The sequence below is a fragment of the Sitophilus oryzae genome, unplaced genomic scaffold (genome assembly GCF_002938485.1).
Source record: "Sitophilus oryzae breed Bouriz unplaced genomic scaffold, Soryzae_2.0 scaffold_1234_pilon_pilon, whole genome shotgun sequence".
NCBI lineage: Eukaryota > Metazoa > Arthropoda > Insecta > Coleoptera > Curculionidae > Sitophilus > Sitophilus oryzae.
This window is the reverse complement of record NW_022145876.1, coordinates 297,049-314,543: the sequence shown is the minus strand read 5'-3', so window position 1 is coordinate 314,543 and position 17,495 is coordinate 297,049. Positions and strand designations below refer to the sequence as shown.

General features: G+C 32.6%; 1 long non-coding RNA gene across 1 annotated transcript in view; it reads right to left on the bottom strand.

Annotated features, from left to right (window-relative positions):
* LOC115874174 overlaps nucleotides 1-16,417 on the bottom strand; it is a 126,896-nt gene extending 110,479 nt beyond the window's left edge. The window contains exons 1-2 of the long non-coding RNA XR_004048784.1: nucleotides 16,005-16,417; nucleotides 15,057-15,161 (exon numbers count right to left, since the gene is read on the bottom strand). This is a non-coding gene — a long non-coding RNA (uncharacterized LOC115874174). The remainder of the gene's footprint in view (nucleotides 1-15,056; nucleotides 15,162-16,004) is intronic.
* Between the last annotated feature and the right edge of the window lie 1,078 nt (nucleotides 16,418-17,495).

Sequence of the window (17,495 nt, the reverse complement as noted above, 5' to 3'; positions counted from 1 at the left end):
TGCCTTATACAGGATGGCTCCTCTCATACGCCGCGGAAGCTCCAAGGAGAACGGTAGTTTATATCGAAATGAGATTTTGGCATCAAAGTTATGTTTTTTCTAACGGAACACCCTATATATTAATTGATTTTTGGATTCTAGCAAATAAAAAATAAATGTGAGTTTTATTAAAGAATCTAAGGATTTTGACATATTTCACATTTTTTGAAAACGAAGAATTTTAAATTTCGATAACAGCTACATAAAATTTTAGTTGATCTTGTATAGCCTGATATTTTTTACAGTAACTATTGTATGTTAAACCAAATTGAAATTTGACTCGAAAAAGTTATACAGTGAAACCAAATTAATATGGAACATTAGCCACTTTTAAAAGCAAGTTACTCCTTTATTTTAAAAGGAACATCCAGCATATTTTCCCGGTGTTCAGTTGGGAATTTGTATATCTTCAAAATATTATTAAGGTTGCCAACCCCTTAGACAAAGATTTTCTTAGAAAGTTTATTTTTTATGATTTTACGTCAGTAAATCTTTATTATTTGAAGAAATCTAGGGTGGCTGTGTGATACTACCTTTTGTTAATTTAACAAAATTAAAGATTGTAGAGTAAAATATTCAACGGTAATAAAAAGATACACGTTTAAAACATATTTTAATTATGACAGAATTAAAACTAGACATAAACCTATAATTATGTGACAAAAATGAAATCAAATGCTCAAAATGGTTCCTTTCCTGTTTGCATGCTACTAACTGCATAAAATAATTGTCTTTTCAAAAGGATCTTTTCATTTAAAAAGGCATATGTGGAGTTCTGCCTAGAAGAGCAGCTACAATGATTTCTCTCATGTTGTCGAAAATAGTTGGTCGAGTTTTGTAAACACTGTCTTTAACATATCCCCATAAAAAAACCAGACTTGATAAAATCAGAAACATTTAAGTATTATATTAATTGGTGAATGCACACTGCAAATACAACCTAACTTAACAACACCAACTAATAGAATTATATCAATTCTCTCTGATGTAGGATAAGTTTGCATTTTCGGCAAATTTCTGAGAAATTTTTTTGTTTTAACTGACACAAAATGATAACTAGTTGTTAAAGTTTGATTAATTAGACAGCTATGTTGAAGTAACGTCAGACATATCAGAGCCACCTAGATTTTATCTAGGTGGCTATTTTACACCTAAATAATAAAGATCTTCTTAGATCAAATCATGTAAATGAAAATATCTAGGAAAATCTTTGTTTGAGGGGTAGGCAACCTTAATAGTATTTTGAAGAGACATGAATTCTCCATTGAATATCTGAATAATACATTGGGTGTTCCATTTAAAATAGAAGAGTAACATTCTTTTAAAGGTGACCAGTGTTCAATATTAATTTTGTCTCACCTTGTATAACTTTTTGGATCAAGTTTTAATTTGATTTAAAGTACAATAGTTAATTTAACTATATATTAGGCTATACCAGGTAAATTCTAATTTAGGTAGCTTTTATTGTAATTTAAAATTGTTCTTTATTTCTAGAAAATGTTAAATATGTCAAAAACCTTACATTTTAGTCATATACTTTTCTTATAAAACTCACCTTTATTTTTCTCCCAGAATCCGAAAATCGATTAATATATAGGGTACATACATATATAATACATTACAAAAAATACAACTTTGATATGTAACTTTTTTTGGGGACACCCTGTAGAAGTGTATTATACCCTCTATATTTTTAAAAAGTGCTCTGAATTAAACTACATATGCTCACAAAATTTCATTTCAATACAAACTGTCGTTCTCCTTAGAGCCTCCGCGGCGTATGAGAGGCGCCACCCTGTACATTCCCAAATATTTCTTAAAAATTTGGAACGCAACAGAAAACATAAAAGAATAGAAATTAAATATGGTGTGTATTCTGAATCGGTACGTTTCGGGAATATACGCATCTAAACGCCGGATTTACCACAAATATGAGTGTGTATAAAAATGTAGATGGCGCTGCGATACAGCGAACTTTAGGTTACCACAATTCTGAAAGTGTGTGATACCAATAAATATTATGATTTGTGGAAACTTACACACGTAATTTTTCGGATCTAGCCGACCAGACTAATTTTGACCCGAGGATATCGAATTTGCTATCAGAAAATTGTGGTATACGCGTGTATGTATACCATAATTGAGACGTATGTCACAAATACTACTACTGCACACACAAGGTGTCACAAATATGGTCACACATACACATCGACATCCCCTGCTAAAATATGTTTCTGTCTCAGCCACTGAAGGCATTATTTATATTCCTTTTGGTAAATGGATTCTCTTTTATTTGTTGAATGAACTATTGAAACGCTTGTCATGCTTCTTCAGCTTATTTTTAATATTTCCTCCATTTTAATGTAAGATTAATAAATTCAACATTTCTGTCGTTTTAAACAGCCTCTACAGTATGCGGAAAACTCTTCGAATCAGGTCAAGGTCGCGTCTCTTCGCCTAATTTTATCGCATTTCGGTTTATTTCCAGTTGTTTTGACCCACTTCGGTTTTCCTCGACCTACTTTCGATTCTTAAAAGCGCCTGAAAACTACTCGTGAAGAGGGCGTGTTTTTTTTGCGCTTCTTGTTGCCTCGTTCAATTTTGTTTCGTTTTGAGCTATTTCCAAAACGTGGCGGTATCTGTACCCAAGGCAAAGGACTTTTTTTTCATAAATCTCAGTGAAATAAGTAAACTTAAACGTTTCTAAAATATCTGTTGTTACGATGATATTTCGTTAATTAATTACATCTCGTTATATATTCCATATATATTCCACAAAATTAATATTTGAACACGCGTTGACGCGTTTATAATATGTATAGTATGTAGATATTTAAGAAGAAAACTTTTTTGACTTAAAATGCAGGAATATAATTACAATATTTTTATGATTTAATTTTATTATAATGAATTAGTATATAAAATTGTACGTGATATGTTGGTTTACGGTTAATTGATTAATTTAAGAGTAGTATTGCTTGATGAGTAATACTGGTAACATTATCAATATATCGAGCTGACTGGGAAAATTATTAATTGACCCGATGTCAACAAAAGTATGGTCGCCAGACATTTTTTAAAAGCAATGTTCCTTTATTGTTCTTAAGAGAAATCTGTAAACGATAGTTTCATTAGCACCCAACATGGTTTGATATAAATCCATTCAACTAGTATTTATTATGCAGGGATTTGGACAATTAAAACTAGGAAAACAAAACCAGATTCGTAAACTTAACTTTGCTACAGATTACAGTACAAGGTGTTGCATATATAGAAAATGGTGTGAATGGTGTGAACGATATAGAAAATGGTGTTTCCATTTAAAAGTGTCGAATTTGACCCACCCTGTATAAATGTTACTTTACCATAACCAGAAATAAGGAATAATTAGACGATTTTTTAAATAACTTTGCGTATATTTTGACCATGTGGATAAATACCATGGATCATAAACCGATAAACGACGGTAACCGCTAGTTAGTCACTGTTTTATTTTTTTTATATAATAATAATAATAGCTCCCGTATATAGCGTTTAACGCCTTGGGAGTAGCAAGGCACAGCTTGCTATACTAGAGCCGTTCGGTATACAAGGAAGGTAATGTGGCTAGCACTACGCTTCAACCGCCTATTATTACCTCAGGATTGTGAATCCCAAGTACTCATTTAAGGCTTAGTCGACCTAGGTACTCAAACTATTTTTATTTTAATAAAAATAGTCGGCTGATGAAATGCCGGGTGTGGGAATCGAACCCACACCTTGAGATTGGTAGACGAGAGCCTGTACCTCTACGCTACCGGGCACTATTTATTTTTTATATAGTTATTTTTTTTATAATGGAACAAAATATACGAAATTCAATAAGAATATCTATATGTACCATGGGAGTTATAAAGTGTTAATAACCACGAGCAATTATTGTCCCTCGGGCCATAGGCCCTCGGGACAGAAACTTGGCCCTCAGTAATTAATACCGTTATAATTTTCCTTAATACCTACATAAATAACTATAATTGCATCGTTCATTAAAAACTTACACGCTAAAACCTAAATTTGTAAGTATCTAATAAATATCGTATAAAAAGGTATTCGATTTATCAAAAAATAGAAGAAAATATGGTAAAAGGAATAATAATGTATATCGTTCGTTCTTTAGATCTCTGCTCAAAGACTGAAAAGCGGGGTAAATCCCCTTATCAGTGTACTACCCTTATTTTTGTCCCTTTTGCATTGTCAAACGGATATCCAGACTTAGACCGAGATGATCTATAAGAATTTATTTCATTTTATGTATTTTGGTTACTGTCCTGGGTCGATGTCTGATCTATTTTTGTCTGTAATCTTTCTTTTACAAGTAAAAAATATCATTTTTGATTTCTATAAATTTTAATAATAATAAAGAAAAATAATATCTATAACTTTTTGTAGCGGGTTAATTTTTTAGAATAAAGGATTTTGGGTACTTCGCCACACAACTTTTGAAAAAGTTTAGCCAGTAGCCAGTAGCGAAACGCGCGTCCAGTGTGTAAAAGTAATCCAGCTTGAAAATGAAGATCATTGTCATTTTATGTGTAAAATTATACGGTGAACGTCATTTATTGTCATTTCAAAGTCAACGTGACGCCGTTTTTTTCTCGATCTTGAGGCACTAAAAGGAGATTTTTTTTCATTTACCGCTATATCAATTGACACAAAATAACGTATATTAAAATGACATTTTGTTCTTATCTTCTTATTACTTATATTTTCCCTAAATCTTTAAAACAGTCACTTTATATTAGGTTTGTTCCAACCAGCATTTCGGGATCGTTTCGAAATCGTACTCGAATCGGTTTTCTTGCACTTTGTTAGCATGCGCGGACGAATAGTTTCGTGACGGTGCAAAAAGTATCAACGTTGGAACGCTTTGTGGATTGTTTTCGGGACTGTCAAAAGTGTCAAGCGTGCGTGTATCGATCGGTTTTTGTTTTTGTTTCAAGAATTTCATAACATAACCCTATTATTTTTGTTTGCAATTTGCAATAATATTAGTTATTATTCTTGAGATCGAGAATCAGAATCTAGTAATTGTTGGTAAGTGTTGTTTCAAAACGCTTACCTAAATATTGTTCATTTTTCACCCTTTCACTAGGCAGCAACTCCAAATTGTCACTATCTGAAGTGGAGGTAAAGAAATTAGTCATACCATCGTCACTCATCCTTAATTATTATCTATAGATAATTATGAAAGTTACAGTTTAAAATTTCCGAACGATTTACTCCACACAAACTCACAAGCAAAAGTATAACGCACACGTATTCGAATTCGTAAAAAACAACCAAAATCAGCCGGACGCCGGACCAGAATCAGCTGTTAAAAATCGATAATCCGTGCTAATATGCTTTAATGCGCAAGTCAACCCAAACAGTTCTCAATTTGAAACCATGTACCGAAATTACCGTTCTGAAATCATAATTAAATGATCCCAAGGTAGGTTGGTACGGAAATAGGATCGTCCGATAACCGTCAAATCTTGGTTGGAACACATTTGAATTACTGCGCACGAGCATGATCGTTCGGGTACGGTTCTGCGGCGGGTTGGAACAAACCTATGAGTGACAACTTAAATGAGGAAATTAAACTTACATATTTTTAACGCACAATAATGTTTTTTCCACCAATTACGTCATAACAATTTAAGTAGATTCATATGCATCTAGTGTACATAAATAAAACATTTGAAGGTCCCATCTCTCTGTTTTAGTTAACTTAAAATGTATATTTTTTTAATATGACTATTATAAATATTATGAACTGAAACAGTTAAAATGTTGTTTTAATATACCTAAATTTATTAATTCCAAATATAAAACATTAATTTAATGTTATTCTAACTTAAAACATAACATTTCAATTATTTTAACTAAATATTTAATATCATAATCAATAAAAATTAATGAAGTTAAACTTAAGATTTATTGTTCATAAAACATTGAAACAGTTATTTGCATCACTAAACTTTTATTTTTTATCGATCAAATATGTCGAAAATGTCGAACTTATTTAATGATTTATAAGTACCTTAAGAACTACAGATAGTTGAATACCTACTTAGTGGTTAAGCATTATAGGGTTGATTATAGGTAATTTGTATAAAATTATTATGAGTTTTTTTTTAGGAAAAAGTAAGATTAAGATTATTATATTATTTAAATATCGATCAGAACCTTATTATGACTTATCAAAAGAATAATAATAAGGGCAGAACGAATTTCCAAATGCTTTATGTACGATATTAAAGAAAGAAAATTATTAAAACACTATTTAAATATATTAAATGAGTTAACCTTAACGTTAAAAATTTAAGAAAAAATAATAATTAGTTTTTTTTCCAAAAAAGTATAAGTTAGGTATTTTAAAGCCGGTCCCACACGATGTGGCAAACACCTTCTAACGTTGGACACACATAATATATTTACCACATCATGTTGTAGACACACTTGCCAATTATGTGTATTGTGTAACATTGTCGAAAACTGTGCCGAATGTTGATTCCAACATTGTAATTTATAAATTATCTCTATACTTTTTTTACTCAAATCAAAATTAACCGAGATAGGGTGGCTAGAAACTAAAGCACAGCTTTTATTGAAGCATTTTTTTCAAACTCCTTTACCCTTTCTCGGGGGTGAATTTAAAAAATCTTTCACAGCTCGTTTTTCGATCTTTCAAAGTAACTCATATCAAAAATTCAAGTTTTTACCAAAACTTCGTATTTGAAGGCCTATTTTCTTGGACTAATAAGTAAAATTTGGGAATATATCTGGTATATACCCAGAAGGTCTATGTTATATACCCATTGAGAAATATTGTAGATATATTTCTGATATACACTGGTATTATACCGGGTATTTACTGTGCGGTGGTCGGGGAATCCCCTTATAAAATTAGGGTATTTACCTAAATTGTTGTGCTGTCGTGTTATTGATAGAATTTATTGACTATTGCGTACTTTTCTGTGCATTCTTTGACTAATTGGTGGTTTTGTGGCTATTTCTTCCTAGATGTTGCTTTAAAGTTGAATTTAAGAGTCCAATGCCCTGAAGATTGTGGAATCATGGGTGGCACGGGAGGGACTGAATATTAGTCCTACAAAGACCGTAATAATCCCCTTCACCAAACGAAGAATTTTGGAGGGACTAGGACCTCTAAGACTCTGCGGTGATGAGATTCCTCTCTCGGGGGAGGTCAAGTATCTAGGAATCATGCTGGATACCAAACTGACCTGGAACCGACATTTGGAAAATGTCACAAGGAGGGCGGTGACTACACTAGCGGTAGTCATGGATACGTAGGTAGGTAGGTAGTCATGGACGACTTCATGGAAAAATCTGAGCTTCAGACCACAGATGGTGCACTGGCTGTACACTGGAGTGGTGAGGCCTTCAGTAACATATGCATCCTTGGTATGGTGGCCTAAGGTAATGCAACAAACAACAATGCTCAGCCTTAGTAAGGTGCAAAGACTTGCTTGTCTGAGCATAACAGGGGCAATGATATCAACGCCCACTGCATCAATGGAGGCGCTTCTGGACCTTCCGCCTCTTCACAGAGTGATCCAGGCGGAGGCAAGAATGGGACCCTATCGACAACAAAGTGTCCTGTCTCTGGGAAATAGGACAGAAACAGGACACTTAAAGATGGGAGATTCTATCGGAGGATCTCTACTCCAAATGAGATCGGACCAAATGACCCCTCTTTATCACTACCACAAACCATTCGAGGTGAACAAAATGGATCGAGGAATGTGGACAGACATAACATTCCTTCAGGATGGACTAACCTAGTATACAGACGGGTCAAAGACCGCTGAATGAACAGGAGCTGGAGTATTTGGGGAAAGACCAAGGGCAAGCTTATCCTTTTCCTTGGGTAAACACTCAACCGTATTCCAGACAGAAATCTTCGCCATTCTAGTGCGAGAGAAAACAATAAAATAGCTTATTCAGGTAAGCTCATCAATATATGCTCAGACAGTCGTGCGGCACTTGGGGCGCTTATGAACCCAAATGTATCGTCGAGACTCGTCTGGGACTGCCTGGGTGAACTGGAAGCTCTGGCACGAAGGAACAGAATTAAATTATTCTGCGTGCCGAGCCACAGCGGCATCCAAAGCAACGAAAAAGCCGATGAGCTAGCTAGGCAGGGATCATCGGCATCCTATCTTGGTCCAGAGCCAGTACTGGGAATACCCAAATGTATGGCACGTAGTGCACTAAAACTCTGGATCAGGGAAAAGCACAATGTCCATTGGAGAAAGAGACAGGAGCACAGGCACAGCAAGGCTTTTATCCAAGGATGTGGCTCTAAAACAGCAAAAGAACTGCTCATGCTTAGCAGGAATAAAGTGCGGATTACAATAGGCCTCTTGACAGGACACATGGCTGTCAAGTGTTACCTGAACAAGCTCAACCTGTATCAAGGAAGTCTTTGCTGCAGACTCTGCGATAAAGATCCTGAAACAGCGGAGCACATAATATGACATTGCGAGGCTCTGGATCGCAAGCGACACTTTTTATTTGAGAAAGCTAGGCTAGAACCGGAGAAACTATACTCCCATCCTATCAAGGACCTGTATAAGCTAGTGCAGGGCACAGGGATAGGAGAATGGGTGCAGGTATAGAAGGTGATAAACACAATAATAGGCCTCACAGGTCGCAGTGTTTCCGGCAGAGGACGGCCCCTTGTTATGGAAAAAAAGAGTCCATTTCACTAGTTCGAAAAAGTAGGCATTTAACGTTTTATGTAAAACTGTCTAGGTATTTTTACACAAATGAAGAAGGAAATTAAAGATAAAGAATTATACTATACCCGTATTGTAGCACATTTTTAGACAACTTCTTTATTTTTAATATTTTAATGGTCAAACATCAACAAAATATTCCTTATGTTTAGACGCAATTTTCTCGAAAATAAAGACATAATTTAAACTTCCGTTTTGTGATTACAGTGATATATAATTTATATGATTTTGTAACAAATTGCTCGCTATTTTATGGCAAATACTGAAGCTCTGCAAACTTTAATCAAGCCTTAAACAAAACACGTGTATTTGGAATTTTGGGTGTGGCTTAACACGACAGGATCGGGCTAAGCCTTAGACAGATTTCTGAAATATAATATATATTTCCTTCGGCCACACACTCGCTTTACTCGACCCCTGAGAGCAACCCAAACAGTACAGCGTAATAGACTCTTAACAATAAATTGTTGTTAAAATTTGTTATTGTACCTTAAATTAACAAAGTAAATATACTTGAGCATGTACGGGGTATAAAAGTATTTACACACATAAAATATACCCCGTATTTACTCACTGGGGATATACCGGGTACAAGACCTTGGCTATTTACCCAAATTTTAATATACCGGGTGTTTGCCCATTACTGCTCACAGAGGCGCATATACGGGAGGGATAATGGGGGTAATTACCCCTCCCAGAAAGAAATTAATTTATTTTAATTATTACTTTCGAAAATCGACAACTATGAAACTATGAACTCTTCCCGGACATTGTGAAACAGGAAATTGTAGAGAGAAACGAGCCCTATAACATAGGATACAACATTTTAATGAACAGTGCTTTCCATAAAATCAATAAAATGAAAATATACGAAATAATATTCATGTACTGATTTCTTTCGAAAATCGACAACAATGAAACTATGAACCCTTCCCGGACACAAACGGTACATTGTGAGACAGGAAATTGTAGAGAGAAACAAGCCCTATAACGTAGGATACAACATTTTAATGAACAGTGTTTTCCATAAAATCAATAAAATGAAAATATACGAAATAATATTCATGTACTGATTTCTTTCGAAAATCGACAACGATGAAACTATGAACCCTTCCCGGACACAAACGGTACATTGTGAGACAGGAAATTGTAGAGAGAAGCAAGCCCTATAACGTAGGATACAACATTTTAATGAACAGTTCTTTCCATAAAATCAATAAAATGAAAAATATACGAAATAATATACATGTACTGATTTCTTTCGAAAATCGACAACAATGAAACTATGATCCCTTCCCCGACACAAACGGTACATTGTGAAACAGGAAATTGTAGAGAGAAACAATCCCTATAACATAGGATACAACATTTTAATAAACAGTTGTTTCCATAAAATCAATAAAATCAAAAATATACGAAATAATATACATGTTCTGATTTCTTTCGAAAATCGACAACGATGAAATTATGATCCCTTCCCGGACACAAACGGTACGTTGTGAGACAGGAAATTGTAGAGAGAAATGAGCCCTATAACATAGGATACAACATTTTAATGAACAGTGCTTTCCATAAAATCAATAAAATGAAAAATATATGAAATAATATACATGTACGGATTTCTTTCGAAAATCGACAACTATGAAACTATGAACCCTTCCCGGACACAAACAGTACATTGTGAAACAGGAAATTGTAGAGAGAAACCAGCCCTATACAATTACTCCTCCCAGAAAGAAATTAATTAATAAGATAAAATTTGGTATGAAATAAAATTGTTACAAAAAAGTTAATAATACAAATTAAAACAGAATATCCAAACCAATCCAAGTAGCTTTTTTCTACCGTTACAATACTTTCCAGCAAAAATTTAATTCAAATTCAGTACTTTCTTGAATATTCACACTACCCCTCCCAGACTCAATCTCTAGATGCGCCACTGACTGCTCACGAGATATCCAATCTCATCCGGTCTCAAACCGGCGCCAATGAGCAGTGTGTGTCAATAAATTACATTCTTGCCATGGAATAACAGTACGATAGAGTTTCCAGACGGTCACCCGTCCATCCGCTCGTATCGTCTAACGTCTCTTAACTTACGTGAAACTTGGCAATTGTTTGCATAAAAACGTAATACAAATAATAACAAACTCGGTTATAAGTTTTATAAGATTTTTGAACTCTGAAGTTTGGATTAATAAATAATTTAAATATCGATCATAGGTATTTAATAATTCATAGAAAATATAATGAGTACCTTTTTAGTTTATAGATCGATAGGACAATAATATTACAAATAATTGCTAGGGTAGTCAATGAATATTTCAACAGATAAAATCTGAATAATCAATGTCAATAATAGAACTTATTTTTTGGAAAACCGAATATCGATGAAATAGGAATGAATAAGGATTCCGTTTATTTCAGATGTTCAGATGTTGAAAATAATATTTAATTTAATTTTAACTTTGTCCTGAATTCTGTTGAATTATTGTAATATAAGATTCTGGATGAGAATGATTTTATGTTTGGTAACCTTTTACTTATACAGGGTGTCCCAGAAATAAATGCAAATATTTTAACTGGTAGTATAGTTCAACCCCAGAAACACAACTATGAGGGTTTTTTCGCAAAAGAAAATTTTTAAAATTTGGAATTTTTTAAAAAGTTTTAGAATTTTTTTAGTTTTTAGTCAAAAAACATAATTTCTTGATAATATGGCAACATAGGTAGTAGATTAAATTTACAATAAAGAAAATCTAGAAAAGATCGAGTGGTTCTCAAAATTTTAGCAAAAAACGATTTTTTGGAAATTTTCGAAGCAAAATAACTCCGTTATTTTAGACTTATTTGAAAAATGATAAAGAGGAAATATGTTTCTTTTATCGAAATCTACCACCCCTTAAAATACTTGTACTTATTTCTGAGACACCCTGTATATATTATTTTTTTGTTTTTCTGTCATATTAATAAATGACTGGAAATGACTCAATAAATGTTTTTTTTAAGTCGACGATACATCGTCGAACGTTTAAACTAGGGAATGCAATCCCGCAAATGCTGGAATCACCGTGCGTGAATCAATGCGGAATTTACCGTGCGGGATCTGCGGGATCGACACCAGGGTATTCCCCTTACGGCTTGGCCATTAAAAATAAGTGAAACAAACAGGTTAATTGTTAGATTTCTTTCTGGCGTGCCTAAGTGAAGAAAAGCGTTTAACTAGTAACAATTACGTCAAATAAACTGCCGGACATAATTATCGGGACAAGCAAAATTTTAGGGTAAATTTAAAGTTGAATATCTCTTGAACTAAAAAAGATTTTGGGATGCGGTTTGGACCAAGTTTTAGATGCATCTATTATGATTAAAATACTATATGGTTTTCGAAAGTATGAAAATATATTTAGCGAATTCTCGTATACAGGGTGTTTTATACGAGTGAAAATTTGACCAAGAATCTTTTTTACCGCAAATTTAATTTTTAAAAAATCGAAATTTTTACCAAGTACGATTAATCTGTATTAAAATTAGAAAAAAATCATCGGTTTAATATTTTTTTTGTTTTAAGGAAAATACGACGTTTTTTATACGATGGTCCTAAATGGTACAAAAAGGTTTGTACATTCTGCATATGCCAAAAAATTATTGATATATGTAGAGTGTATCTGAAAGCAGATAACTAACACAAGTTAAAAAAAACTTCAACATCAGAATAATATTTTTATTTATAAAATAAGTAGATAAATTATACTAAAATTTAAGTTTATTTAATATTAAATATATTTTTTAAACACCCTCTATACATCGGTCCAAATTTCTGTACAGATAGTTTAAGATACACGCTATATCAATATATTGTGGGCCTATGCAAAATGTACAATTCCTTTTATACCATTTAGGACCAAATGTATGACTATAAATGCATATTTTTCAAAAAAAAATCGTAATTTCCTTAAAACAAAAAATTTAAAAAAAACACCAAATTGTTTTTTTCTAATTTCAATACAGGTTAGTCGTACATAGTTAAAATTTCGATTTTTCAAAAACTGTAAATTTTCGGTAAAAAAAATTCTTGACCAAATGCGTCTAAAACCTGGTCCAAACCGCATCCTAAAATCGGAGAGAGAAAAGGAGAGCATTTATTGTTTACAATCCCGCAATTTTTGCGAATCCGCGGGATTGATTGCTTTAATCCCGCGGGTTTGCGGGATTGAGATTTTGGTGCGGGATTGCATTCCCTAGTTTAAACGTTATAACGTTTAAAAGAATCAATAAAATTCTAAGAAATACTGCTTTAAAAAGGCAGCAGAACAAATCCAAAAACATTTCCAGGTTGCCTTTTCAAGAAGGAGAACTATTTTATTATTAACATTTAAAAAAAATGTATTCTTTATAAAAAGAATTTACTTATTCTGCAATGATTACGTTATGGTAATAACTAATCCCGTTTATATTTTTCCAAATTTCTATGCCATCTTAGAGAAGAGTAAATAAATATGAAAATACGATTCAAATGTTTCCCTTGGCTGTTCACTGGTTGAAGCATGCACGGTTAAAGCCCTAAAAATCCTAAGGGCCCACGTACATGGACCACATATTTACTGTTTAATCAACCACAATTTGCTATCAAGTTGAATCAACTTTTGCAGTTCATTCGACTACATCTCGACCACATTCTTAAACTAGATTTGTAGTCCCATCAACTGCATCCTGCAGTCGATTTAACCACTTCTTCTTACAGTGCCATACTCTATATAGAGCGTCTGCTACCTCTCGCATGTACTTGTGATGTGTGTCATCAGTGTTTTACAAGTACACGATTTAATAACCATTTACTGGAGAGAACCTATATGCGGTAAACGACTTTTTTGTTGATGTTTAATCATGAACAATTTAGAACTTTAATTTTAATATTTTGATCATCTCACACACTGGTTAAAGGTCTAGTATTTAATATTTTATAACTCTTGATTTTATGTTATTATAACATGATTTTATCCATTTACAGTTTCCCTTTTGTAAAATTTTCTAGATACGCCTGTGTTCTGCAATGTCCATATATGTTTTATTTGTAATTTTATGACGTAATTTTTTTTTTGAATTGATTTGTATTGTATGACATTTTTTGTATTATTTATATATTTGTTTTTGTGCTTTTTTTGTTTTGCTTTTTCGATGAAGCTGTTTTGGCTTTTTGTACAATAAAGTTGTTGTTTTTTTTTTTTTTTTAACCACTACTGTTATGGAATTAAGGGTGGCTGCAACGACGCCGACGTCACAGTGTTTTGAAGTATATGGGAAAGCGGACAAAAAGGGAAAACTCGATTTTCACCGCCAGAAAATGTATTTACTTACATTACTAATAAAAGATAACATAATATTTTATATTTTAAACTAATTTTTATGATATAAAAATAAACTAAAAATATTTTTTGCAAAAAAAAAATTAATTATAATTTTTATGGAAAAAATCTTTTGCAGCCCAAAGGGTAATTATTTCTCATTATTAGTAAATAACAAATTAAAAACAAAACGTTCTCCAACCCAGTGTGAGTACATATCAAAGTAAAACCTCTGACGAGGGGCAGGGGACAAAATACTCACAATCTTTTAAGATGTTTATTTAGATTTAATTTGCTTCATAAAGAGAAGGGGGCGACATGTTTCGGTACTAACAATTCCCATCTTCAGGCCCAAGAAAGCTAAAATATACAGGCAGAATAATAAACAAATTCCAATAGTCATACATATGTCAAAAAATATAAAATACAATCACAAAACAAATTAAAAGATTAATTTTTTTTTCAAAAAAGGTTAAAAAGTTATTTCTGTCACAATTATTCAGTCACAGATAATATTATGGCAATCTCAGTTTGAAAATTAAAACAATTAAATTAAAATCATAAAGGGCAATAATTTAAGTTCAACAAGAAACGAAAAAACGAAAAAACTTCAAGAACTTTCTCACCTGGAAACGACTTTCTTCTTCTAAAAAAAATCGAAAACTTAAAATATCGCAGTTTTCCGCAGAAACTGAAATAATGGTACAATACTTGGGACAATATTACACGAAAAATCTCGTCTACCATTTTATACCATTTTTTTAAAACCTTAAATAAAATTACACTACTAATTTTCATTCAGACTCGATTTGACTTTTTGTAATGGCCATGTATATAAAAACAATGATCGAATTTAACAACAACTAATATGGAAAAAGAATGTACTTACTATAAGTGTTTTTCTCCATTTTGTGCAGCTAGGAAATATTCTTTTCATCTACACAATATTCACCCCAATTTAATTGAAAAATGCGGTCACTTAAACACAATTCCACTATAATAAAAATACTGATATTCAATTTTTGGTATTTGCATTGCTGCTCATGTATCATTTTTTTTCATATATTTTTTGGTGATTATAGGCCTTCCTAAGGCGATAAATAATAATATTTGTATAAATGCAAAACAGGCTTTAACTGGTTTTTGTCCATAGAGCGCTACACTGTGCGACGCCTCGTAATCCTGCTGTTAGAACATTACAATTGGTTTTTGTATATAAAAACCAATTGTAATATTTTAACAGCAGGATTGCGGGACGTCGTTGCAGCCACCCTAAAACAGTATGGAAATTTGAAAATATAAAAACGAAATTAAGAACCAAATTTAAAACAAGCATAATTTTTTTATAAAAATTGCAATTTTCTCAAAATGTTGCTAATAAAAGCTTTTCCTTTTGCAAAAACAATCCGGGGACATACTGGTATACTATAACATTGAAATAGTACTAACATTAATATAGTACGTACTGTATTCTACTTCTAGAAAATTGAAAGTACATATTTCAAAAATAGAGAAATATCGATAAAATAAACATTAATAAAATTTACCTTGATTTTAATCCTAACGACTAATTTTAAATTAATATTTTACACAGTGTTTAGAAATTTTTTTGGGGGGATTTTTCGAACAACCTGAATAAGTATTTCAAAAATAATTTTAAAATGCTACCCAAAAAATAAAATATCAAAATATAAAAGTTTTCATAAATATAAATATTTAGAATTGGGTAAATATTTAATAATAAATTGGAATAAATACTTTGAACTTTTAGGCTCCAACTGATTTAAATTTATATACCCGTTTTCGTCTAATAAAATATGTAAAAAATGCACCTTACCTTTTAAAAGAAACTCCGAAATGAAGAATCCTAACAATAATCTAGCTCCAATCATGTTTTTTGATTATTTTCTTTCAAGTATCTCGTTCAAAAACTACCAAAAATATGTATTATCACTATCACCAAACCACCGAAAACTATGTCACATATGTGTCACTTTCGATAAACAATCAAAAAAACACAAACGCACTGTCAAGTTTCTCGGTCCTTATAAACAAAACAACTAATAAATAGTTTTTATAATTGTCTTTTTCTTCGTATTTTAATGTCAAATCCACGTGAAAGCAAACGCACAAACGTCCAATACTTTACGCAGAAAATTCAAAATATTTCGCGTCGGTAAAAACTTGGTAAAGTTTCCGAGAGGCGGCTCGCGGGTTGGCAATCGACGCTGCCAAAGGCTGCTGCGATTGTCGTCGGAATTCGACGCGCGACTGGTGCCGAGCGTCGGCTCCTGCGATTTTGCCGCTCTTCGCCCATGGGCGGAAAGCTGAACGCGCAAGGGTAGATTTCTTGTTTTTTCGGCGATGATGATCGTGGTAGGTGCTGTTATTTTATCATGATTGGAGTTTATCTTTGAATAAGAAGACTAACGAAGGAGCATAATGCTATCCGTGTATTCATGCATGGTGGGCGGAAAAGCCACCATAAAAGCTCTCTAGGGTGGGGATCCTTGACAGTTCTGTTTGACGATTCATTTGACACATTTGAATTTGATTTGAAATTTTGTGGATTTGTCAGTCTTTACGGAGCTTATTTTATGTTATTTATTATTTATTCTACTACTGATAGTTGTATAAAGGTAGTAAATCTAGATGGAAATTGTGGCAGAACATAAATTAACAGTGACACTATCGCGATTTATCGAAAAAGACTCTAAAATAGTTGGTTGTTTAGCGTGCGGTAGATCTCGGCAAAAATTGAGTGAAACAACTTTTCGCTAGTAAGTGACTATATAATATACATACGTGTAGTAAACCGATTATTTAGGAAATTCACTTAAATTAATAAATTATATATTTTTCTTGCATTTTTAGCTTTTGTTATTACTTGTCAAAGATTAGATGTCAAAGAATTTAGATACGTTAATTTGACTTACCTGCTTCAGTAGCGTATCGGATGTTTGTGTTAATAAGTAGCGTATCGGATGTTTGTGTTAATAAATACTTATTATAACTTATCTATTTTTATTAGAATTATATATTTTTATAACAATTTTAATAACTACCAACATTTATTCACAACGTAAAATAAAACCACAAATTATTGAGTCTACCCCACGTCTACCCTACATCATAGTTTTACATTTTTTAAACAAAATTAGAACGACACTGATAAACCCGAATTTAAGTCGGCCATATTTGAGGCCCATCGCGGTGTACCTAAGATTTTTGATATGCTCCTTTCTTAGTCTTCTTATTCAAAGGAGTTTATAAAAAAAACATGATGTTTGTCATATGGAGTATATGGAGCATCAATTTCTTAATTCAT